Source organism: Sturnus vulgaris, unplaced genomic scaffold (genome assembly GCF_052056855.1).
Source record: "Sturnus vulgaris isolate bStuVul1 unplaced genomic scaffold, bStuVul1.hap1 Scaffold_224, whole genome shotgun sequence".
NCBI classification, from domain to species: Eukaryota; Metazoa; Chordata; class Aves; order Passeriformes; family Sturnidae; genus Sturnus; species Sturnus vulgaris.
Window position 1 is genome coordinate 111,197 of NW_028276317.1, and position 26,828 is coordinate 138,024.

General features: G+C 49.1%; 2 long non-coding RNA genes across 2 annotated transcripts; both read right to left on the bottom strand.

Moving 5' to 3' along the window:
• Nucleotides 1-377: 377 nt before the first annotated feature.
• On the bottom strand, nt 378-3,047 carry LOC148217813 (uncharacterized). Its single transcript, XR_015800727.1, has 2 exons — nt 1,665-3,047; nt 378-1,347 (listed from the first exon to the last, which is right to left on the bottom strand). It is a non-coding gene; the product is annotated as an uncharacterized LOC148217813 (long non-coding RNA).
• Nucleotides 3,048-18,944: 15,897 nt separating this feature from the next.
• LOC148217814 (uncharacterized) lies at nt 18,945-21,612 on the bottom strand. Its single transcript, XR_015800728.1, has 2 exons — nt 20,232-21,612; nt 18,945-19,914 (listed from the first exon to the last, which is right to left on the bottom strand). It is a non-coding gene; the product is annotated as an uncharacterized LOC148217814 (long non-coding RNA).
• Between the last annotated feature and the right edge of the window lie 5,216 nt (nt 21,613-26,828).

Genomic DNA, 26,828 nt, shown 5'->3' on the forward strand with positions numbered 1-26,828 from the left:
TGTTCCCACTTTGTGCAAACACAACTCGTGCCCAGGTGGGTGAACTCATCACCTCAGCTTTTCACTCCAGAGTATCCCCTCCTTATTTCCCTGTAGATGAACTCAGATCCACTCCTCACCTCCACTGGTCATCCAAGCGTCCATTCTGTTCCCCACAGGCCCTGGTGGCCCCAGGGAGCTCCCTTGGCCTTTCTCCTGCCCCTCTGCAGCCCGAGGTCGCTACACAAACAGTTCTTGTGTCCCCTCTAAATGACCCCGGGTTTTCTGCTCAATGAATGGCATGACCCGTGCCCACTGCTCATGATTCACCCAACCAAAATCAAGAGCAAATGTTGCTTGGGCTTTAAGAACTTGAAATAACTCTGAAGCAAAAGAAATCACCTTTTTCTCCTGGTTTTTATTTTTATTTTTTCATTTAAGATGCTGGACTTGCCTCTGTGGATGTGTGCTGAGCTCTCACTGCAGGGGACTGTCAGGCCTGAATGGCTGTGAGTTCGTGTTCTTCTCAGTAGGGAATCAGAAATTATTCTTAGACCATAGAATTGTTTTCTGAAACCTTTCCCCTTTCCTCTTTGTGCCTTTGAATTTTTCAGCTGTTCCCTGTTGTCACTTCCCCTGCCTGACTTCTGTGCAGCTCCTAGCTGGGAAAAACTGGGAAAACTTAGGGGGTACAGAGGTGGAATTTTTGGCTGGATTTTTCTAACATTTCTAATTTTGCTGAACTTATTTCCCCAGTGAGAAGAGCACGAACTCACAGCCATGCAGGCCTGACAGTCACTGCGGGAAATCTGACACAGTATTAATAAGTAACCTTTCCTGAGAGCAGTCACCACCCCAGTCCTCCAGCCTTGTCAAATGTTTGCAATGAATGGACCCAAGTTCTAATCCTTAATCTAAATTTATGTCAGCTTTTGTTAGAAAGATACCGGACAGTAAATCATACAAGAGAATTTAAAAATTGCACAAAGAATAACAGGCCCAGACCAAACCCAACCGCCCCCATCAGTGCTCCACCCCAATTTTGGGAGAAACAGTGATACAGTTTATAAATACTCTCCTTCCACACTATTCAGTCCTTCACCGCACATCCCCAGAGAGGAGTCCCTCAGACCTTGCTCCCCTGAACACCAGGAGAGCTGGAGTTTCACCCAGATCCCACATTCCCATGGCAGTTAATCCCAGCAGGGAGGCAAAGAGGAACCCTGCATCCTCTGACATAGCCCACAGCACGGGCAGCACCAGGAGCCCTCCAGGCTCAGACCTCTGGTGCTGAAGCCTCTGGGCTTTGGCTGATCAAACACCACAGCTCTTGGCAAAGATGCCAGGAGAGTCGTGATTCTTCCTGTCCTGAAAGAGAGGAGGAAAAGAAAATTAAGTCGACTGCAGAAGGATTCCAGCTCTCAACTTCTGCTCTGATTCCTCACTCTGGGGTTTTATCCATGACAAGTGACACCAATTCAGAGTGCCCTTTTCCAGCATTTTTATTCCTAACTATTAAAAGGATGCTCATTTCTCTTATTGTATTCTTTGCTTAATTTTATTAGAGGCATTTTCATCCCAGACCCCACTTGTCAGTTCTTCAATCCTTTAGCACTGGACTTGGCACAAAGGGATACCCGTGGTGCTGCATCACAAGAAATCCCAAAGAGAAACCCCTTCCAAACCTGACGGAGAAAGCTTTCAAGGCACTCCAGAACACAGACAGCTTTTCCTGCCTTGTCAGGCCACACCAATTCTGTCCCATCCACCTGAACTGTGCAGGTGAGGAAAAGGCTTTCCTTGCTCCTCGGGAATCACTGTCTGAGACCACGGATGTCCATCCTGGGCAGCACCTGGAAACAACGTGGGAAAGGCAAAATGAGAGTGTTTTCTATCAGAAAATTACTACTACTAATAAAAATAACAATCAGAACTTCTGGACAAATTTAGTAACATCACTTTGATATGAGAAATACAGGCCATGCCCATCCTTGTAGCCCAGGTGAAAACAGGAAGGAGAACTAGAGGAAAAGCAGAGTCCCTTATTTGATCTCTGGACACAAACGGAGGCCTTTTCCCTGTGAAACCAAACTCACCCTTCCAGGGTTCCTGAGATCAGCTACGAGGAGGCTTTTGGCACTCCAAGAGCAGCTGGGTCACAGCTGGATGCGGCTTGGGTCTGGGAGACACCGTGCTCCTTCTGGAATTATAGCACGCAAATGCCTGCTCCTGGCCCCAGGCCCGGAGATAAAATCTGTGGGGTTTTTCCCTGTGCAACATTGTTCACCCCTCCCAGGTTCCTGAGATCTGCACAGAGGAGGCTTTGGGCACCCCAAAGGCAGCCAGGGTTACAGGTGGGGGCAGCTTGGGGCTGGGAGAAATCCTCATCCATTTGGAATTTTATCAGGCAGAAACCTGGCTGGGTGCACAGGTCTCTGGACACGACCAGTGGCCCTTTCCCCTGTGAAACAAAACTCACCCTGCCAGGCTCCTGAGACCACTTAGGAGGAGGGGTTTGACTCTCCAAGAGCAGTCGCAACGAGAGATGCTCACACAGAAGGCCATGCAGAAGAGGAAACGAGCGCACCCGCAGCCCCCCAAGGCGCGCCCCAACGCCCCAGACCCGGCACCGCCAGCTCGGGCAGTCCCATAAAGCATCCCCCGCCTCCGCAGCGGCGGGACAGGCGGGGCCCGGGGTCCCGAGGAAACCGAGCGTGCCCGGAGGCGCGGCAGGACGGCAGCGCAGCGCCGCCTGGCGGCGGAGCAGGAGAGCAGCGCCGGGCCCCATGGCAGTATCGGTACCCGTGCGCCCCCTGCTGTCCGCGGCGATGCAGCGCCCGATGCCGAGTTCCACGCCCGTGCCGCCGAGGGAGAGGGGCACCGCTGGCTGGGGCCTCCCCGCCGACACGGACAGAAGCCGAAGCAGAAGCCCCGGTGCCATTGGCGGCCCCTACCCAGCGGGCCGGGCTCCGCACGGGCCCGCGGCCCCGCGCGGTATCGGGTCGTCCCGCTCCCGTCTTCGTCGCACCCGGGCCCTGCTCCTGGCATGAAGCGCGTCACCGCCCCGCGCCGTCCCGCCCCCCGCGCGTCATCGCGTGCGTTCGGCGGCCCGCCCCGGGGGCGGTGCCGGGGGCGCTACCCGGGGCGGTGCCGGGGCAGTGCCGGGGGCGGCACCGGGGGCGGCGCCGGGGGCGGTGCCGGGGGCGTTCCCGGTCGCCGTGCCGGGGTAGCCCGGGGAGCGGTTCCGGGAGCGGTTCGGGGGGCGGTGCCGATTGCAGTCCCGGTCACTGTCCCCAGTCCCCGTCCCCAGTCCTGGTCCCGCTCCCAGTGCCCGGTTCCGGTCCCCGATCCTGGTCCCAGTCCCAGTTCCCCGTCCCGGAACCCGATCACGGTCCTGGTCCCAGTCCCCAATCCCGGTCCCGGTCCCTGTCTCCAGTCCCCGTCCCCGATCCCGGTTCCGGTCCCTGTCCCAGGTCCCCGTCCGCGATCCCGGTCCCTGTCCCATTTCCCCGTCCCGGTCCCCGATCCCAGTCCCGGTCCACGTCCCCGATCCCGATTTTTCCCCCCCTTTCACACTGATTTTTCCCCCGATTTATCAATGATTTTTTTCCCCATTTTTTTCCCATTTCTCACTGATATTTCCCCCCATTTTTCAGGGATTTTTTTCCCCCATTTCTCACTGATTTTTTTTTCCCATTCTTCATGGAGTTTTCCCCCCGTTTTTCACTGATTTTTCCCCATTTCTCACTGACTTTTTCCCCATTTTCCCCCATTTCTCACTGATATTTTCCCCCATTTTTCATGGATTTTTTCCAGATTTATCCCCATTTCCCACTGATTTTTCCCCATTTTTCATGGATTTTTCCCCCCCCCGTTTCTTACTTATGTTTTTCCCCGATTTCTCATTGATTCCCCCCCCCCCCCCCATTTCGCACTGATTTTTTACCCATTTTTCCCCATTTCTCACTGATTTCTTTCGCCATTTTTCATGGAATTTCCCCACCCATTTCTCACTGATTTTTCCCCCATTTCTCACGGATTTTTTCCCCACTTTCCCCCATTTCTCACTGATTTTTTCCCCCATTCTTCAGGGATTTTTTTCCCCATTTCTCACTGATTTTTTCCCCATTTCTCAATTAACTTTTCCCCACTTTTCCCCGTTGCTCACTGATTTGTTCCCCCATTTTTCATGGATTTTTTTCCCCATTTCTCACTGATTTTTCCCCCCCATTCTTCATGATTTACAGGATACTCTATCGTGAATGGAAAGCAATTAAAGGAAGGGGGGAGGTTACCAGCCACCTGGTCAGCTCAGACAGCAGAGCTGCACACGCTTGTGAGAGCCTGTGAATTATAGCAGGACAAGACATTAAATATATTTACTGATTCTAAATATGCATATGCGGTAATACATGCATTTGGAAAACTATGGGGAAAAAAAGAGGTTTATTAAGCTGCAGAAGAAAGAAGAAAATAATTGGTTTACAAGGGATGGCAAGCAGTGGATACCAAAAGCTCTAGCCTTACAATTGTTAAAACAACTTCATTAAAGGAGTCGTTCTGTGCCTTCTTTGGGGTGAGGAAAAAAGGCTGAGGGGGGCTCCGACGTGGTTTGGGGCACCCCAAGGTCCCTGGGAGAGGGAGCCGGGCTGCGCTGGAGGAGCAGGTGAGTCGGGCATGGCGGGGGGTCATGGTGGGTGCCAGAACATTGAGAGGGAGGGGTGGGTGTAGAATGCATGAAAAACAGAACCTTAAAAAATAGCTAAATATAGTCTAAAAGGAATGTTTTATTGGCTTGTGTTTGGATAGAGGTAGGGTTTTTTTATAGATACTGTAAATAGAAAAGATAAAGAATAAAAATATAGAAGCAAATATAAGAAACCAATATATAAATATATTACATTACATTATATTATGTTATGAAAATAGAAATATATAAATATTCAGACTTTAAAAGGAATGTTTTATTGGTTTTTATTTGGTTAGAGGAGGGTTTTTTGAAAATAATATAGGCAAAAATATACAAATATGCAAAAATAGATACTGACATAAAATTATTATAACTATATATGCATATATATATGTAAGTATAAATATATAGAAAAAAATATAAATATAAAATACATGTATGTAGTATGTAATAGAAATAATTTATCGATTTTAATATGTTATATTAAATAGTATGTTATAATAGAATGTAAATAGCATCTAGTATATTAATATACTAGTAAAAACTACATTAAATAGTATATAAATATAGAATACACAATATAGACATATAAATCTACAGATATAAATATGAAAACTAAATAGAAAAATATATTCAAATAGAATTTAAAATAATCGAGTTTTTTGTTTCTATTTGGTTAGAGGCAGAGCTTTTAAAGAAATAATATTAAAAACTATGAACCTCCAAATATAGATGGATATAGATAAAATAGAAATAACATTAGTAATATAAATCTATGTATATAATGAATAATAAAATAATATTGTATATATGATAAATAGAATAGCAATTAAATTGAATATATGAAATATGTCTAGATTATGACTAGAAATTAAATATTAAAAAATAGATGATTTATATATATAAAAGGTATTTTTTTCATTTGGTCAGAGGCAGGGCATTTTTAGTTTGGGTCGGGGTTTTTTTGGGGCGTTCATTGAGAGGATTTTATGACGGGTGGGGACTCTGGTGCTTGGAACTCTCTCCCTTCTCTGTCTGTCCCTGACACGGCGGCAGTGCCGGGCTGAGTTGGGCGGCAGTGCTGCCGCCGTGTGGACACAGGCGGGTACTGCACCGTGCCCCTCTCAGGATGGCGGAAGGGCCCGCGGGCCGGGACCCAGCCGTGCGGCAGCGCTCAAGATGGCGGCCTCTCTAGGACCCCGGCGGATAGGCGTTTACATAAAACGCCTGCCCGCGCCCGCCGGCGCCCTCACGCCCGCGGCACCGCGGACCGCGCGGCCGTTGTCGGCACGCTCTGACACGTCCGGGAAAATTGTCGGCGAGCGGATCGGCGTCGGCGATGTAATCAGGCATCTTATGCCTACACACCGGGGTCCTGATTTTTTCCCGCCCTTTCTGCCGCCATTTTTGGCAGGTCAGCCGGGGTGCCGCCCGAGCCGCCATTTTGAGAGTGCGGACACACTCAAGATGGCGGCCTCTCTAGGACCCCGGCGGATAGGCGTTTACATAAAACGCCTGTCCGCGCCCGCCGGCGCCCTCACGCCCGCGGCACCGGGGACCGCGCGGCCGTTGTCGGCACGCTCTGACACATCCGGGAAAATTGTCGGCGAGCGGATCGGCGTCGGCGATGTAATCAGGCATCTTATGCCTACACACCGGGGTCCTGATTTTTTCCCGCCCTTTCTGCCGCCATTTTTGGCAGGTCAGCCGGGGTGCCGCCCGAGCCGCCATTTTGAGAGTGCGGACACACTCAAGATGGCGGCCGGTCTAGGACCCCCGGCGGATAGGCGTTTACATAAAACGCCTGCCCGCGCCCGCCGGCGCCCTCACGCCCGCGGCACCGCGGACCGCGCGGCCGTTGTCGGCACGCTCTGACACATCCGGGAAAATTGTCGGCGAGCGGATCGGTGTCGACGATGTAATCAGGCATCTTATGCCTACACACCGGGGTCCTGATTTTTTCCCGCCCTTTCTGCCGCCATTTTTGGCAGGTCAGCCGGGGTGCCGCCCGAGCCGCCATTTTGAGAGTCCCGACACGCTCAAGATGGCGGCCTCTCTAGGACCCCGGCGGATAGGCGTTTACATAAAACGCCTGCCCGCGTTCGCCGGCATAAAAATAAATATGCATAAATATAAACATAGACATAAACATGCACAAACGTTAACCTGCATAGATATAAACATAAACATAAACATGCAAAACAATAATAATAAATATAAATATAAACATAAATAGAAATAGAAATACAAACATTAATAAAATCAGTGAGAAATGGGGTAAAATCAGTGAGAAATGGGGGGGAAAAACCATGAAAAATGATGGAAAAATCAGAGAGAAATGGGGGAAAAATCGGTGAGGAATGGGGAAAAAGATCAACGAAAAATTGGGAAAAATCAGTCAGAAGTGGGGGATAAAAATCAGTGAGAAATGGGGGGAAAAGTCGGTGAGAAATGGGGAAAAAATCAGTGATTAATGGGCGGGAAAATGCATGAAAAATGGGGGGAATAATTCAGAGAGAAATGGGGGCAAATATCAGTGAGAAATGGGGGGGAAAATCAGGAAATATCCATGAAAATTGGGGGAAACATCCATGAAAAATGGCGGAAAAAATCAGTGAGAAATGGGGAAAAATGGGGAAAAAGGAGTGATAAATGGGGGAAAAAATCAGTGAGAAATGGGGAAAAATGGGGAAAAAATCCACGAAAAATGGGTGGAAAAATCCATGAAGAATCAACGGAAAAATCAGTGAGAAATGGGGAAAACATCATGGTGAAATGGGGCAAAAATCATTGAGAAATGGGGAAAAAAATCAGTGAGAAATGGGGAAAATTTGGGAAAAATCCACGAAAATTGCGGGAAAAAATGCTTGAAAAATTGGGGAAAAAATCCGAGAGAAAATCCCCGGGAATCCCCGAGAAAATCCCCCCGGAATACTCGGGAAAATCCCCCCGGAATCCCCGAGAATATCCCCCCGGAATACTCGGGAAAATCCTCCCGGAATCCCCGAGAAAATCCACCCGGTATCTCCGGGAAAATCCTCCCGAAATCCTCGAGAAAATCCCCCCGGAATCCACGTGAAAATCCCCCCGGAATACTCGGGAAAATCCCCCCGGAATCCCCGAGAAAATCCCCCCGAAATCCCCGGAAAATGCCCACCGGAATCCCGCGGGAAATCCCCCCGCAATCCCGGGGAAAATCTCCCCGGAATTCCCGAGAAAATCCGCCCCGAATCCCCGGAAAATCTCCACGGAATCCCCGGAAAATCCCCCCGGAATCCCCTGGATAATCCCCCCGGAATCCCCTGGATAATCCCCCCGGAATCCCCGATAAAATCCCGCTGGAATCGCCGAGAAAATCCCCCCGGAATTCCCCGAGAAAATATGCCCGGAATCCCCTGGAAAATCCAGCCGGAATCCCCGAGAAAATCCCCCGGAAAATCCCCCCGGAATCCCCGGGCAAATCTCCCCGGACTCCCCGAGAAAATCCCCCCGGAATTCCGCGGGAAAATCCCCCCGGAATCCCCGAGAAAAACCTCCCGGAATCCCCGCGAAAATAGCCCCAGACTCCGCGGCATAATCCCCACGAAATCCCCTGGAAAATCCCCCCGGAATTCCCGGGAAAATCCCCCGGAATTCCCCGAGAAAATCCCCTAGAATTCCCCGGGAAAATCCCCCCGGAATCCCCGAGAAAATCCCCCCTGTATCGCCGAGAAAATCCCCCCGCAATCGCCGAGAAAATCCCCCCGGAATCGCCGGAATAATGCCCTGGAATTCCCCGGGAAAATCATCGCGGAATCCGCGAGAATATCCCCCCGGTATCGCCGAGAAAACCCCCCCGGAATCCCCGGGATAATCCCCCGCAATTCCCCGGGAATATCCCCCCGGAATCCCCGGGAAAATCCCCCGGAATTCCTCGTAAAATCCCCCTGGAATCCCCGAGAAAATCCCTCCGGACTCCCCGAAAAAATCCCCCCGGAATACTCGGGAAAATCCCCCCGGAATCCCCGAGAAAATCCCCCGGAATTTCCCGGGAAAATCACCCCGGAATCCCCGAGAAAATCCCCCGGAATTCCTCGTAAAATCCCCCCGGAATACCCGGGAAAATCCCTCCGGACTCCCCGAAAAAATCCCCCGGAATACTCGGGAAAATCCCCCGGGAATCCCCGAGAAAATCCCCCGGAATTTCCCGGGAAAATCACCCCGGAATCCCCGAGAAAATTCTCCCGAAATACTCGGCAAAATCCCCCAGGAATCCAGGAGAAAATACCCCGGAATCCCCATGAAAATCCCCCCGGAATCTCCGAGAAAATCCCCCGGAATCCCCGCGAATATCCCCCCGGAATCCCCGGGAAAATAATCTCGGAATCCCCGAGAAAATCTCCCCGGAATCACCGAGATAATGGCCCCGGAATACCCGAGAACATCCCCCGGAATTGCCCGAGAAAATCATCCCGTAATCCCCGAGGAAATCCCCCCGGAACACTCGGGAAAATCCCCCCGGAATTCCTCGTAAAATCACCCCGGATACCCCGGGAAAATCCCTCCGGACTCCCCGAAAAATTCCCCCCGGAATACTCGGGAAAATCCACCCGGAATCCCCTGGAAAATCCACCGGGAATTCCCCGGGAAATTCCTCGCTGAAACCCCTGGAAAATCCCCCCGGAATCCCGGAGAAAATCCCCCCGGAATTCCCCGGGAATATCCCCTCGGAATCCCCGGGAAAATCCTCCCGGAATTCCCGAGAAAATCCCCCGGAATTCCCTGAGAAAATCGACCCGGAATCCCAGTGAAAATCCCCCCGGAATCCCCGGGAAAATCCCCCAGGAATCCCCTGGAAAATCCCCCAGGTATCCCCGATAAAATCCCCCTGGAATCCCCTGGATAATCCCCATGGAATCCCCTGGAAAATCCCCCAGGAATCCCCGAGAAAATATGCCCGGAATCCCCTGGAAAATCCCCCTGGAATCGCGGGGAAAAAGCCCCCCGCATTTCCCGGGAAAAATCCCCCCGGAATCCCCGATAAAATCTCCCCGGAATCCCTGAGAAAATCCCCCCGGAATCCGCGAGAAAATATGCCCAGAATCCCCGATAAAATCCTCCCGGAATCCCCGGGAATATCCCCCAGGAATCCCCGATAAAATCCCCCCGGAATCCCCCAGAAAATCCCCCCGGAATTCCCGACAAAATCCTCCCGGAATCCCCGGAAAATCCCCGCGGAATTCCGGTCCATTTCTGTAGGAGAATAGTTTGTAAGGATAGTGCAGAAGGCACTAGTTGCCAACGAGTTACAGCTGTACTGATTAGCAAGGAGTGGAAACAGCCTTGCCTGCCCAGTGAGGCTGGTTGTTATAAAAGCGTGGGTCAGCTGGCTGCCAGTTTCACTAAGCACAGCTCCAGCTGGAGGTGCAGAGCCTGCTGCAGTGTGGGCTGGAGCCTGCTGGCTGTGCTGCGAGGAGGAAGGGACACGTGGCCGTGCAAGGGATGGACAAGGTGAGAGGATGCTGTGTGTGGGACAGACAGGCTCAGGTGGCTGGGGAAGGGACAGGCTGGGGTTTAGCCAGTCGTACAGAGGAGAGGAGGAGTCGGTGCTGTGTGGAGCTGCCTGTGAGAAAAGGAGTCAGAGTTGCCTCAAAGAAATCTGTGGAGAGAAGGCATGAAAAGTGTGTAATGAAAGACTAATGTTGGTGCCTGTCATGTCTGTCTTGATATAATTGCTACACGTTTTCTCGGAATGCTTGAATTTAGACATAAAATGAAAACTTTATTGTAAGAAAGGAATGCATTTCTCACCAAAGTGGTGTAGGGTGGGGGATCACAACTCCCAGATGGCCTGGAAGCGGAACGGCCACAGGGGTTACTGTAACTGGGCCTCCAGTACCAAAGCCCCAGTGGGTTTAAAGGCTAGAGCTGGGCTGGGATTAGCACGGGCTCTGCAGCTGGGCTCATGCACAGGTCTGTCAGCACTCCTACCCGAGGACAGTCCCTCACCTAGGGAGAGGTTCTAGGCCTGGAGATGAGGCTGAGTTTGGGAAGGGTGCTGAGGACATGGTTAGGGAGGGATGTAAATGCATATCAAAAGACTTAATTTTGAGGGGTGGCAAGCATTAGCTATAAACCAGTAAGTATTTACAGCTAAAGGCTGGAGGTGGGGGCTGTCTGAGGAGGACAGGACTGTTTAAGGCTGAAGTTGGAAGAGAAACCTTGGTGAAGCTTTTGCGTTAGAAACGGCCTCACCTGCCAAATCAGATTTTTGTCTTCAGGATTGCATGAGTGAGGATGCCACAGCCAAGGAAAAGGTTCAGGTTTGGGAGGCAAAGGCGAGTTAGGCAGGGCTGCAGGGCTGGGGCTTGGCTGTTTCCATACTGCTCAGGGCAGCAAAGGGTAGCTGGCTCACTGGGCCTTGGATCTAGAACTCTTTCTGGAACAAGGTGGAGAGCTGAGGTTCATGCAAGGAAGGGGCCAGGAATTCTTTGTCTGACTGGAAAATGCCAGAGGGGCAGTGTGTGACTCGGATAGGATGATATGTTCGTCTGGCGAGAGTCACAAAAGAATATTTTGGTTTACTGATAACTGGGCAGCTCAGAAGTTACTACTTGACTTAGTTGCTGCTCCCATCTGTTGCACACATAAACAGAGCAAAGCAGACGAATTCTCTCGGAGCCTGAGGTCTTTGACTGGCCCTCCAAAAATGCTGCCCGCTAAAAAACAGACGTGGGGGAGGAAAGTTGTCAGATACAATAGAGCAAGAAAAGGCCACGGGCTTCAAAGTGCCCTCCAGCAGACCATGGAAGTGACCTGTCTGGAAGTGAAACCAGCAGTCTGCTTCCCCAGCCTCCTGGAAGCCTCTAACAGCTACACAGGCAGTGAGGGGAGAGAACAATTCAACCTAAAAATAATTTTCAGTAGCGTTCTGCACTGCTGTTAAAAATACTGCAACCAGGGAATGTGGTGTGGTGATAACTATTAGGCCTGTAAGTCTGGTAACTGGGGCTTTTAGCTCAAACATCTCGGTATGGCTACTTTGAGCCTTGTAAAAGCTGCGTTAAGTCCAATTTCTTGGGTAGTTCTACTAGCTCTAGCCTTGCTTTTCATCCCCTCAGTAACAAAGCAACTCCCTCTCGAGAATGTTATTTACTTTCCATATGATGTGCCTACCAATTTCTGGAATTGCAAATGTCTTTGGATACATGCGTAAATTGAAGTTTCAAGAAAGCTGTCAAGCTAAAACAAAGGCTTGCCATAATGCAGAAGAAAATGTTTTATGGAAGAACTGAGAGGTCCCTACCTGGGCATAGAATTTGCTATACGAAGGTGTGTTCCAAACGGATCTGCCATCTAAACAAGCAGAAAAATAGTTGGAATGTAGTGAGTTCAATTGAACTATTGCTAGAAATAGGAATTATTAGCAGAGCTTGGAGCATGATATCACTAGCAGCAGTAAGACGCTTTTAGCTTGCTTCTCATCAATTACTTGTAAAAAGCATTTGTACCTAGTGTGTAGCAATTAATATTTCCCCATTTTCTTCCCCCCCGCCCCCCAGTCTCAGGTACTCCTTTTATTTTACCCTTTTCTGTCTTGTAACATCACCTTCCTTTATTTTATTCTATCTTCTGTTCTCAGAACATCGCAGCATCCTCTGTCAATGTGAAAGCATTTGTTCATCCTGTCTTGGAATGGCTGTCAATGTTGCCCTCTTCTGGATCACTTTTTTTTTTTTTTTTTTTTTTAACAATATGTTGCTAAATGTCAGGAAAATTAATCCACAAACACCAGCGGTTTATGTCCAAAAAGGAAACAGAGGAGTCCTTTTTGCTTTATTCGAATAAAGGGAGAGGCCATGGGACATTCCCCTGGGATCTCTCAAATTTTTGGAGGACGCAGCCTCCTTTTTATCCTATTTTCCCGGCCGCATTTCCCTCTCTCTTTTCCCATTGGCTGAGGTACTTGAGAGGCACAGACTTCCCGGAACGCCTGATACCTGAAATTCCCCTCTAATGTATAACCCTCCCTTTTAATTTTTAATTCTTATAGAATTCATAGCTTCCCCCCGTTGCTTCTTTCATCTTTCGATATCCAATTTCATTTATCAGCAGCCCTGCAGTTTGTTTGTAAAGGCAACTATCTCTTTCCATTCATCAATCAGTGGAATCCATCCCATTGTTTCTTTTATCTCTCAGTGCTAGCCTTATCTACAGGCTGATCCACAGCTCATTTGTAAAGACAAATTCAACATTCCTCTCAGCTAATAAATGAGAAGTTAGCTGAAAAAAGTAAAAACTGGATTTTTTTTCCGGTGTGTGTCGGACAATACAGTGGAGAGAATTTGCGGGAGGATGATCGAGGATATCCTATTATAATATCGTTCTCGGACATTTTACTATTTTAGATCATCAGTTGTATTCTGAAAGAAATCTATTTTAATGATATGTGTACGTTTGCACGAAGTTATAGTTAAATATAGCTTGCGGCTGGGCTCTTTAATGAATAGGGGTATTTTTGGTTTTAATTCAATATTTTATGCTTGTGGTGTGTAGTGTGCTGATTTATTTTTTAATGTTATTTACTACGTGCGCTTTTGTTTTTGAGTGAAGGTAACTTTCTGGATGGCTTTGTATTTGAGGCAGAATGAATTGAAGTAGGTTTTTAAAACTGATTTTTCATATGTACGATGGGGAGTTTAGTAGGGGCAGCTCTGATGGTGGGGGCTTGGTTGTTAATTTTATCAGACGGCTTTTGTTAGATACAGCTTTTAATTCTGGAAAGTTTTTTTTTCTAATGTCGTGCTTTGAAGGTGGTTTTCGAGGATGTATGGTATAGCTTTATTTTGTTTGTAGATGGTGTATGATAAGGGCTATGGTCTATTTATCTAATGCCATGTTTTTTCATTCAGGTGTTGATAAGGGAGTTCTTGAATGGCGTTTTGTGTTGTTTTTGTTTTTGGTGGGGCGTTGTTTTTAAAGGATACCTTGATAAGGTTTGCCGATGGCGTTCTAGCCTGTAGCATAAGGCATAGGGTAGTTTTTGAATTATTTTGTGGTGGCTTTGATTCTTGCCAGTATGTAGTGTTTGTTTGAGGTAATGCTGTGTAGCTAATTTCTGTTTTCTTATTAATATTAGAATTGGAGTGTTGTAGTATATGGGCTGTTATTATATCCTAGGGGTTCTATTTATTTGGTTTGATTGTTTTCTAGTTATGGATAATTTTTCTCAAAAAACCATTTTCAGGATTTCAGGCGTGACACAAAAGAACGCTCAGATTGCTGGAAGGGAAACGTGTGCCCAGATTGTCTCGAAGCAGTGCTGCTGTCGGTTCTCGTTCAGTTGTGTCTTCTGAAAATGAGACTGTTGTATTCATTGCGCTGTGCTAAACACTTGTCATTCTCCCAATGCCAGGAAACAGATGAAGCTTGAAGAAAGAGGAAGGAATTTGGAAGCGTACAAACAAGCTGAGAAGAGGTTCAGAGATCAGGGTGCTCACTGGCAGCAGGGGCTGGGGTTAGGGCTGAGCAGGAGCAAAGCCGGAGCACATCAACCTCACCTCGTGTTTTCTCGGGGGCTTTATGGCCCTGGCAAGAGAGAGATGTTCACTGATGAGTCCCAGGCCGAGCCGTGAGCACAGCATGTTGTGTTGGAGCTGGGGGTTTTTTTTGAGACGTTCAGCAGCCACACTCTCTAGTCAAGAGTCCTGAGGTTTGTTGCTGCTCCACTTTCATCCTCATATCCAGCTTCCAGCCCTTTTCTTCTCTCTGTCCAGTGTGTCTTTTGTGTTCCTTTCTTGTCCTGTGTGCTCCCCATCCCATTCCCGTTCCCTACGGAGGGGGAGGGTGTGGAGACTGGGGGCTCCGACGTGGTTTGGGGCACCCCAAGGTCCCTGGGAAAGGGAGCCGGGCTGCGCTGGAGGAGCAGGTGAGTCGGGCATGGGGGGGGGGGGGGGGGGGGGGGCATGCTGGGTGCCAGAACATTGAGAGGGAGGGGTGGGTGTAGAATGCATGAAAAACAGAACCATAAAAAATACCTAAATATAGTCTAAAAGGAATGTTTAAATGCTTTTTATTTGGGTAGAGGCACGGTTTTTATAGCTAATATAAAAATAAAATATAAAGAATAGAAATAGATTGGTATACATGTAAAATATAATGAAATATAAGTAGCAAATATCTATGAAAAATCTAGTGTATAACAGAAATAATGCAAATATAAGAATATGTATAAATATAAAATAGAGCTATGAGAATGGTAATAAGAATGGGGTAAAACATCAGTGAGAAATGGAAAAAAAACCACATGAAAAATGGTGGGAAAATCAGTGAGAAATGGAGAAAAATCAGTGAAAAACGGGGGGAGGAATCTTTGAAAAATGGGGAAAAAAATCCGTGAGAAATGGGGGAAAAAAAATCCATGAAAAATGGGGGAATAAATCAGTGAGAAACGGGGAAAAGTGGGGGAAAAAATAATTGAGAAATGGGGAAAAAATCAGTGAGAAATGGGGGAAAAAATCCGTGACGAATGGCGGGAAAAGTCATTAAGAAATGGGGGAAAAATCAGTGAGAAACAGGGAAAAAAATCAATGAGAAATGGGGGAAAATTTGGGACAAAATCAGCGAGAAATGGGGGAAAAAGCAGTGGTAAATGGGGGAAAAGTCGATGAAAAATGGGGGAATATTCAGTGAGAAATGGGGGGGCGGGGGGGGGAAATCAGTGAGAAATGGGGAAAAAATCCATGGAAAACAGGCAAACAATCCATGGGCAATGGCGGGAACAGAGCGAGCTGTTGTCGCTCGTGCTGTGGTGGCCAATGCTGTGGGGAAAAAATAAGTGAAAAATGGGGGCAATAATCAGTGATAAATGGGGAGAAAATCAGTGATTAATGGGCGGAAAAATGCATGAAAAATGGAAGGAAAAATTCAGAGAGAAATGGGGGCAAATATCAGTGATAAATGGGGAAAAAAATCAGTGATTAATGGGGGGGAAAATGCATGGAAAATGGGGGGAAAATTCAGAGAGAAATGGGGGCAAAAATCAGTGAGCAATGGGGGGGAAAATCGGGAAATATCCATGGAAAAATGGGGGGAAAAAATCAGTAAGAAATGGGGGAAAAAATCAGTGAGAAATGGGGGAAACATCATGGTGAAATGGGGAAAAAAAATCTTTGATAATATGGGAAACAAATCATTGAGAAATGGGGGAAAAAAATCAGTGAGAAATGGGGAAAATATGGGAAAAAATCCACGAAAATTGCGGGAAAAAAATGCATGAAAAATGGGGAAAAATCAGTAAGAAATGGGGGAAAAAATCCATGAAAAATGGCGGGAAAAATCAGATCGGCGATCGATAGCTAATGCGTGCCTATGGATTAGATCGGCGATCGATTGATCACGACTACCGATCGATTATATCGGCGATCGATTGCTAATGCCTGCCGATCGATTAGATCGGCGATCGATTGATGGCGCCTGCCGATCGATTCGATCGGCGATCGATTGCTAATGCCTGCCGATCGATTATATCGGCGATCGATTGATCGCGCCTGCCGATCGATTAGATCGGCGATCGATTGCTAATGCCTGCCGATCGATTAGATCGGCGATCGATTGATCGCGCCTGCCGATCGATTAGATCGGCGATCGATTGGTAATGCCTGCCGATCGATTAGATCGGCGATCGATTGATCGCGCCTGCCGATCGATTAGATCGGCGATCGATTGATCGCGCCTGCCGATCGATTAGATCGGCGATCGATTGATCGCGCCTGCCGATCGATTAGATCGGCGATCGATTGCTAATGCCTGCCGATCGATTAGATCGGCGATCGATTGATCGCGCCTGCCGATCGATTAGATCGGCGATCGATTGGTAATGCCTGCCGATCGATTAGATCGGCGCTCGATTGCTAATGCCTGCCGATCGATTAGATCGGCGATCGATTGATCGCGCCTGCCGATCGATTAGATCGGCGATCGATTGCTAATGCCTGCCGATCGATTAGATCGGCGATCGATTGATCGCGCCTGCCGATCGATTAGATCGGCGATCGATTGCTAATGCCTGCCGATCGATTAGATCGGCGATCGATTGATCGCGCCTGCCGATCGATTAGATCGGCGATGGATTGCTAATGCCTGCCGATCGATTAGCTCGGCGATCGATTGATCGCGCCTGCCGATCGATTAGATCGGCGATCGCTTTCCAATGCCTGCCGATCGATTGCTAATGCACACTATTTGCACACTCCTTGCACACCCTTTGCACTCGTACAGAGGCAGGAGGTTTCTCAGTTCTGGTCGGGGTTTTTTGGGGCGTTCATTCAGGGGGATTTCCTCAAGGATTGGGACACTCCTTGATTCCATCCCTTGCCTGTCTCCCAAGCGCCACCCTGTGGGCAGAGCGCGGTACTGCGCGCCTGCCTCTCCCAAGATGGCGGCTCGGGTGTCGCTCCCCGACCTTCTAACTCTGGCTGCAAAAGGAGGGGGGCACAGCAAGGAGCCCGCTCGCTCTAGTGGGATGCCTGCGCACGACGCCGACACCGATCCCACGGGTGCGATTTTCGGCGGCGTTTCCAATCGTGCGGACATCTCCTTCAGCCCGCTTCGGCCCGGGGGAGAGGGGCGGGGCCGCCAGCGATGGTCCCCGGCGCAGCCCGGGCAGGCTCGGGGCGGAGCCGGGGCTTGGCGAGGCGGGGCACGGAGGTCCCGGGGACGGGACCGGGCGGGGCCGGGGCGGTGCTTTAGGGGCGGTCCCCAGTGGTCCCGGGCGGCACCCGGGGGCGGGGCCGGGTGATCCCGGAGCGGGTACCGAGCTGTGCTGGGGACGGTGCTGCAGGGGCGGTGCCGGGCCCGCCTCAGGGTGATTGAATGCCCAGAAATCGCCTCCTCTGCCCCGTGCTCACACTGAGCTGCGGGCTGCAGCGTGCTGTCGGAGCTCCGCACACAGCACGGATTTGGGCTTCCCCTCCTCTCAAACCCTCTCCCCCTTCTTCCTCCTCCTCCTCTTCCTCTTTGTCCTCTGTCACTGCTGAGGCTCTGGAAAGAACTGAAATTCTGCAGGGAGAGATGTCCTCTCGTGGCCCCAGGGACTGCCTCGGCACGGGCCACGAGCGCCTCCGGCCCCTGCCTTCTCCTGCTTGAAAAGATCACCTGGAGCCCGAGCTCGGGGGGGTGAAATCAGCTGAAATCCAGGTAACTCTGTCAAGTGCCCCCCAGGGACATCGGCGGGGCTGGGGGATGAGGGTTTGAAACAGCAAATTCTTTGGAATATACACCTGTCCCTGTGCCGATGCTGCTGAGCTTCCTGCCACAGTATATCCCCACTCCATGAGGCGCTGTGAGGTTATGGCAGTGGGAATTGAGCAGGGAATTCGGGGCTATGGGCATAATTCACGGGAGCTAGCAAAGCTGACAGCCAACCCCAAATCGGGGCACAGCACAGAGAACAATCTGTGTGCTGCCCTGTCAGCTCAAGCTCCTGGGCTGGGAAGTATTGGGAGTTAAATGTATGGAATTACACAAATCACAGCAACTGGCATCACCCAGAGGGACAATCCAAGGCCCAAACAATTCCTCCACAGTCCACTCTGGGAAAAACACCCTGTGCCTGCCAGGAGCTCTGACCCTGCTTTTCCTACCAGCTCCTGAGCAGTGTCAGGGCACCACGACGCCTTTAAAATCCAGATAAACCCCAAATCCTACACAGTGAATAATCCAAAGAAAGTACTGAATTGTTGTCATTAAAAGCTCAAACTCATTAAGAATTCTATGACAACAGTGTAATGGACTCCCAGGAACCTCATGAATGCTCTCGGTTTCATTTTTGTGTCTTTTACTCCTCATTTGGCAGCTTGTAAAACTTATCCTGGAATTCAGAGGTCAAGCAGGATCGACTTTGGATTGACCTTCACCTCTGTTCCCACTTTGTGCAAACACAACTCGTGCCCAGGTGGGTGAACTCATCACCTCAGCTTTTCACTCCAGAGTATCCCCTCCTTATTTCCCTGTAGATGAACTCAGATCCACTCCTCACCTCCACTGGTCATCCAAGCGTCCATTCTGTTCCCCACAGGCCCTGGTGGCCCCAGGGAGCTCCCTTGGCCTTTCTCCTGCCCCTCTGCAGCCCGAGGTCGCTACACAAATAGTTCTTGTGTCCCCTCTAAATGACCCCGGGTTTTCTGCTCAATGAATGGCATGACCCGTGCCCACTGCTCATGATTCACCCAACCAAAATCAAGAGCAAATGTTGCTTGGGCTTTAAGAACTTGAAATAACTCTGAAGCAAAAGAAATCACCTTTTTCTCCTGGTTTTTATTTTTATTTTTTCATTTAAGATGCTGGACTTGCCTCTGTGGATGTGTGCTGAGCTCTCACTGCAGGGGACTGTCAGGCCTGAATGGCTGTGAGTTCGTGTTCTTCTCAGTAGGGAATCAGAAATTATTCTTAGACCATAGAATTGTTTTCTGAAACCTTTCCCCTTTCCTCTTTGTGCCTTTGAATTTTTCAGCTGTTCCCTGTTGTCACTTCCCCTGCCTGACTTCTGTGCAGCTCCTAGCTGGGAAAAACTGGGAAAACTTAGGGGGTACAGAGGTGGAATTTTTGGCTGGATTTTTCTAACATTTCTAATTTTGCTGAACTTATTTCCCCAGTGAGAAGAGCACGAACTCACAGCCATGCAGGCCTGACAGTCACTGCGGGAAATCTGACACAGTATTAATAAGTAACCTTTCCTGAGAGCAGTCACCACCCCAGTCCTCCAGCCTTGTCAAATGTTTGCAATGAATGGACCCAAGTTCTAATCCTTAATCTAAATTTATGTCAGCTTTTGTTAGAAAGATACCGGACAGTAAATCATACAAGAGAATTTAAAAATTGCACAAAGAATAACAGGCCCAGACCAAACCCAACCGCCCCCATCACCGCTCCACCCCAATTTTGGGAGAAACAGTGATACAGTTTATAAATACTCTCCTTCCACACTATTCAGTCCTTCACCGCACATCCCCAGAGAGGAGTCCCTCAGACCTTGCTCCCCTGAACACCAGGAGAGCTGGAGTTTCACCCAGATCCCACATTCCCATGGCAGTTAATCCCAGCAGGGAGGCAAAGAGGAACCCTGCATCCTCTGACATAGCCCACAGCACGGGCAGCACCAGGAGCCCTCCAGGCTCAGACCTCTGGTGCTGAAGCCTCTGGGCTTTGGCTGATCAAACACCACAGCTCTTGGCAAAGATGCCAGGAGAGTCGTGATTCTTCCTGTCCTGAAAGAGAGGAGGAAAAGAAAATTAAGTCGACTGCAGAAGGATTCCAGCTCTCAACTTCTGCTCTGATTCCTCACTCTGGGGTTTTATCCATGACAAGTGACACCAATTCAGAGTGCCCTTTTCCAGCATTTTTATTCCTAACTATTAAAAGGATGCTCATTTCTCTTATTGTATTCTTTGCTTAATTTTATTAGAGGCATTTTCATCCCAGACCCCACTTGTCAGTTCTTCAATCCTTTAGCACTGGACTTGGCACAAAGGGATACCCGTGGTGCTGCATCACAAGAAATCCCAAAGAGAAACCCCTTCCAAACCTGACGGAGAAAGCTTTCAAGGCACTCCAGAACACAGACAGCTTTTCCTGCCTTGTCAGGCCACACCAATTCTGTCCCATCCACCTGAACTGTGCAGGTGAGGAAAAGGCTTTCCTTGCTCCTCGGGAATCACTGTCTGAGACCACGGATGTCCATCCTGGGCAGCACCTGGAAACAACGTGGGAAAGGCAAAATGAGAGTGTTTTCTATCAGAAAATTACTACTACTAATAAAAATAACAATCAGAACTCCTGGACAAATTTAGTAACATCACTTTGATATGAGAAATACAGGCCATGCCCATCCTTGTAGCCCAGGTGAAAACAGGAAGGAGAACTAGAGGAAAAGCAGAGTCCCTTATTTGATCTCTGGACACAAACGGAGGCCTTTTCCCTGTGAAACCAAACTCACCCTTCCAGGGTTCCTGAGATCAGCTACGAGGAGGCTTTTGGCACTCCAAGAGCAGCTGGGTCACAGCTGGATGCGGCTTGGGTCTGGGAGACACCGTGCTCCTTCTGGAATTATAGCACGCAAATGCCTGCTCCTGGCCCCAGGCCCGGAGATAAAATCTGTGGGGTTTTTCCCTGTGCAACATTGTTCACCCCTCCCAGGTTCCTGAGATCTGCACAGAGGAGGCTTTGGGCACCCCAAAGGCAGCCAGGGTTACAGGTGGGGGCAGCTTGGGGCTGGGAGAAATCCTCATCCATTTGGAATTTTATCAGGCAGAAACCTGGCTGGGTGCACAGGTCTCTGGACACGACCAGTGGCCCTTTCCCCTGTGAAACAAAACTCACCCTGCCAGGCTCCTGAGACCACTTAGGAGGAGGGGTTTGACTCTCCAAGAGCAGTCGCAACGAGAGATGCTCACACAGAAGGCCATGCAGAAGAGGAAACGAGCGCACCCGCAGCCCCCCAAGGCGCGCCCCAACGCCCCAGACCCGGCACCGCCAGCTCGGGCAGTCCCATAAAGCATCCCCCGCCTCCGCAGCGGCGGGACAGGCGGGGCCCGGGGTCCCGAGGAAACCGAGCGTGCCCGGAGGCGCGGCAGGACGGCAGCGCAGCGCCGCCTGGCGGCGGAGCAGGAGAGCAGCGCCGGGCCCCATGGCAGTATCGGTACCCGTGCGCCCCCTGCTGTCCGCGGCGATGCAGCGCCCGATGCCGAGTTCCACGCCCGTGTCGCCGAGGGAGAGGGGCACCGCTGGCTGGGGCCTCCCCGCCGACATGGACAGAAGCCGAAGCAGAAGCCCCGGTGCCATTGGCGGCCCCTACCCAGCGGGCCGGGCTCCGCCGGGCCCGCGGCCCCGCGCGGTATCGGGTCGTCCCGCTCCCGTCTTCGTCGCACCCGGCCCTGCTCCTGGCATGAAGCGCGTCACCGCCCCGCGCCGTCCCGCCCCCCGCGCGTCATCGCGTGCGTTCGGCGGCCCGCCCCGGGGGCGGTGCCGGGGGCGCTACCCGGGGCGGTGCCGGGGCAGTGCCGGGGGCGGCACCGGGGGCGGCGCCGGGGGCGGTGCCGGGGGCGTTCCCGGTCGCCGTGCCGGGGTAGCCCGGGGAGCGGTTCCGGGAGCGGTTCGGGGGGCGGTGCCGATTGCAGTCCCGGTCACTGTCCCCAGTCCCCGTCCCCAGTCCTGGTCCCGCTCCCAGTCCCCGGTTCCGGTCCCCGATCCTGGTCCCAGTCCCAGTTCCCCGTCCCGGAACCCGATCACGGTCCTGGTCCCAGTCCCCAATCCCGGTCCCGGTCCCTGTCTCCAGTCCCCGTCCCCGATCCCGGTTCCGGTCCCTGTCCCAGGTCCCCGTCCGCGATCCCGGTCCCTGTCCCATTTCCCCGTCCCGGTCCCCGATCCCAGTCCCGGTCCACGTCCCCGATCCCGATTTTTCCCCCCCTTTCACACTGATTTTTCCCCCGATTTATCAATGATTTTTTTCCCCATTTTTTCCCATTTCTCACTGATATTTTCCCCCATTTTTCAGGGATTTTTTTCCCCCATTTCTCACTGATTTTTTTTTCCCATTCTTCATGGAGTTTTCCCCCCGTTTTTCACTGATTTTTCCCCATTTCTCACTGACTTTTTCCCCATTTTCCCCCATTTCTCACTGATATTTTCCCCCATTTTTCATGGATTTTTTCCAGATTTATCCCCATTTCCCACTGATTTTTCCCCATTTTTCATGGATTTTTCCCCCCCCCGTTTCTTACTTATGTTTTTCCCCGATTTCTCATTGATTCCCCCCCCCCCCCCCCCCCATTTCGCACTGATTTTTTACCCATTTTTCCCCATTTCTCACTGATTTCTTTCGCCATTTTTCATGGAATTTCCCCACCCATTTCTCACTGATTTTTCCCCCATTTCTCACGGATTTTTTCCCCACTTTCCCCCATTTCTCACTGATTTTTTCCCCCATTCTTCAGGGATTTTTTTCCCCATTTCTCACTGATTTTTTCCCCCATTTCTCAATTAACTTTTCCCCACTTTTCCCCGTTGCTCACTGATTTGTTCCCCCATTTTTCATGGATTTTTTTCCCCATTTCTCACTGATTTTTCCCCCCCATTCTTCATGATTTACAGGATACTCTATCGTGAATGGAAAGCAATTAAAGGAAGGGGGGAGGTTACCAGCCACCTGGTCAGCTCAGACAGCAGAGCTGCACACGCTTGTGAGAGCCTGTGAATTATAGCAGGACAAGACATTAAATATATTTACTGATTCTAAATATGCATATGCGGTAATACATGCATTTGGAAAACTATGGGGAAAAAAAGAGGTTTATTAAGCTGCAGAAGAAAGAAGAAAATAATTGGTTTACAAGGGATGGCAAGCAGTGGATACCAAAAGCTCTAGCCTTACAATTGTTAAAACAACTTCATTAAAGGAGTCGTTCTGTGCCTTCTTTGGGGTGAGGAAAAAAGGCTGAGGGGGGCTCCGACGTGGTTTGGGGCACCCCAAGGTCCCTGGGAGAGGGAGCCGGGCTGCGCTGGAGGAGCAGGTGAGTCGGGCATGGCGGGGGGTCATGGTGGGTGCCAGAACATTGAGAGGGAGGGGTGGGTGTAGAATGCATGAAAAACAGAACCTTAAAAAACAGCTAAATATAGTCTAAAAGGAATGTTTTATTGGCTTGTGTTTGGATAGAGGTAGGGTTTTTTTATAGATACTGTAAATAGAAAAGATAAAGAATAAAAATATAGAAGCAAATATAAGAAACCAATATATAAATATATTACATTACATTATATTATGTTATGAAAATAGAAATATATAAATATTCAGACTTTAAAAGGAATGTTTTATTGGTTTTTATTTGGTTAGAGGAGGGTTTTTTGAAATAATATAGGCAAAAATATACAAATATGCAAAAATAGATACTGACATAAAATTATTATAACTATATATGCATATATATATGTAAGTATAAATATATAGAAAAAAATATAAATATAAAATACATGTATGTAGTATGTAATAGAAATAATTTATCGATTTTAATATGTTATATTAAATAGTATGTTATAATAGAATGTAAATAGCATCTAGTATATTAATATACTAGTAAAAACTACATTAAATAGTATATAAATATAGAATACACAATATAGACATATAAATCTACAGATATAAATATGAAAACTAAATAGAAAAATATATTCAAATAGAATTTAAAATAATCGAGTTTTTTGTTTCTATTTGGTTAGAGGCAGAGCTTTTAAAGAAATAATATTAAAAACTATGAACCTCCAAATATAGATGGATATAGATAAAATAGAAATAACATTAGTAATATAAATCTATGTATATAATGAATAATAAAATAATATTGTATATATGATAAATAGAATAGCAATTAAATTGAATATATGAAATATGTCTAGATTATGACTAGAAATTAAATATTAAAAAATAGATGATTTATATATATAAAAGGTTTTTTTTTCATTTGGTCAGAGGCAGGGCATTTTTAGTTTGGGTCGGGGTTTTTTTGGGGCGTTCATTGAGAGGATTTTATGACGGGTGGGGACTCTGGTGCTTGGAACTCTCTCCCTTCTCTGTCTGTCCCTGACAGGGCGGCAGTGCCGGGCTGAGTTGGGCGGCAGTGCTGCCGCCGTGTGGACACAGGCGGGTACTGCACCGTGCCCCTCTCAGGATGGCGGAAGGGCCCGCGGGCCGGGACCCAGCCGTGCGGCAGCGCTCAAGATGGCGGCCTCTCTAGGACCCCGGCGGATAGGCGTTTACATAAAACGCCTGCCCGCGCCCGCCGGCGCCCTCACGCCCGCGGCACCGCGGACCGCGCGGCCGTTGTCGGCACGCTCTGACACGTCCGGGAAAATTGTCGGCGAGCGGATCGGCGTCGGCGATTTAATCAGGCATCTTATGCCTACACACCGGGGTCCTGATTTTTTCCCGCCCTTTCTGCCGCCATTTTTGGCAGGTCAGGCGGGGTGCCGCCCGAGCCGCCATTTTGAGAGTGCGGACACACTCAAGATGGCGGCCTCTCTAGGACCCCGGCGGATAGGCGTTTACATAAAACGCCTGCCCGCGTTCGCCGGCATAAAAATAAATATGCATAAATATAAACATAGACATAAACATGCACAAACGTTAACCTGCATAGATATAAACATAAACATAAACATAAACATAAACATAAACATAAACATAAACATAAACATAAACATAAACATAAACATAAACATAAACATAAACATGCAAAACAATAATAATAAATATAAATAGAAATAGAAATACAAACATTAATAAAATCAGTGAGAAAGGGGGTAAAATCAGTGAGAAATGGGGGGGAAAAACCATGAAAAATGATGGAAAAATCAGAGAGAAATGGGGGAAAAATCGGTGAGGAATGGGGAAAAAGATCAACGAAAAATTGGGAAAAATCAGTCAGAAGTGGGGGATAAAAATCAGTGAGAAATGGGGGGAAAAGTCGGTGAGAAATGGGGAAAAAATCAGTGATTAATGGGCGGGAAAATGCATGAAAAATGGGGGGAATAATTCAGAGAGAAATGGGGGCAAATATCAGTGAGAAATGGGGGGGAAAATCAGGAAATATCCATGAAAATTGGGGGAAACATCCATGAATAATGGCGGAAAAAATCAATGAAAAATGGCGGAAAAAATCAGTGAGAAATGGGGAAAAATGGGGAAAAAGGAGTGATGAATGGGGGAAAAAATCAGTGAGAAATGGGGAAAAATGGGGAAAAAATCCACGAAAAATGGGGGGAAAAATCCATGAAAAATCAACGGAAAAATCAGTGAGAAATGGGGAAAACATCATGGTGAAATGGGGCAAAAATCAGAGAGAAATGGGGAAAAATCATTGAAAAATGGGGGATAAAAATCAGTGAGAAATGGGGGGAAAATGGGGAAAAACATCAGTGAGAAATGGGGAAAAAAAATCTTTGATAAATTGGGGCAAAAATCATTGAGAAATGGGGAAAATAATCAGTGAGAAATGGGGAAAATTTGGGAAAAATCCAGGAAAATTGCGGGAAAAAATGCTTGAAAAATTGGGGAAAAAATCCGAGAGAAAATCCCCGGGAATCCCCGGGAAAAACCCCCCGGAATCCCCGAGAAAATCCCCCGGAATTCCCCGGGAAAATCCCCCCGGAATCCCCTGGAAAATCCCCCTGAATTCCCCGAGAAACTCATCCCGGAATCCCCGTGATAATCCGTCCGCTATCCCCGAGAAAATCCCCCAGGAATCCCCCAGAAAATCTCCCGGAATCCCCGAGAAAATCCCTCGGAATTCCCCGGGAAAATCCTCCCGGAATCCAAGAGAAAATCCTCCCGGAATCCACGAGAAAATCCGCCCGGAATCCCCGGGAAAATCCTCCAGAAATCCCCGAGAAAATCCCCGGAGTCCCCGGGAAAATCAACCCGGAATCGCCGGGAAAATCCCCCCAGAATCCCCGAGAAAATCCCCCGGAATTCCCCTAGAAAATCCCCCCGGACTCCCCGAGAAATTTCCCCCGGAATCCCCGGGAAAATAGCCCCCGGAATCCGCGAGAAAATCCCCCCGGAATCCACGCGAAAATCCCCCAGAAATCCCTGTGAAAGCCCCCCCGGAATCCCCAAGAAAATCTCCCCGGAATCCCCGAGAAAATTCGCCCGTAATACTCGGGAAAATATGCCCGGAATCCCCTGGAAAAACCCCCCGGAATCCCCTGGATAATCCCCCCGGAATCCCCGATAAAATCCCCCTGGAATCTCCAGGAAAATGCCCCGGGAATACGCGAGAAAATCCCCCCGGAATCCCTGGAAAATCCCCCCTGAATCCCCGAGAAAAACCCCCCTGAATCCCCGAGAAAATCCCCCCGGATTCCCCTGAAAATCCCTCGGAATCCCCGGGCAAATCTCCCCGGACTCCCCGAGAAAATCCCCCCGGAATTCCCCGGGAAAATCCCCCCGGAATCCCCGAGAAAATCCCCTAGAATTCCCCGGGATAATCCCCCCGGAATCCCCGAGAAAATCCCCCCGGAATCGCCGGAATAATCCCCTGGAATTCCCCGGGAAAATCATCCCGGAATCCCCGAGAATATCCCCCCGGTATCGCCGAGAAAACCCCCCCGGAATCCCCGGGAAAATCCCTCC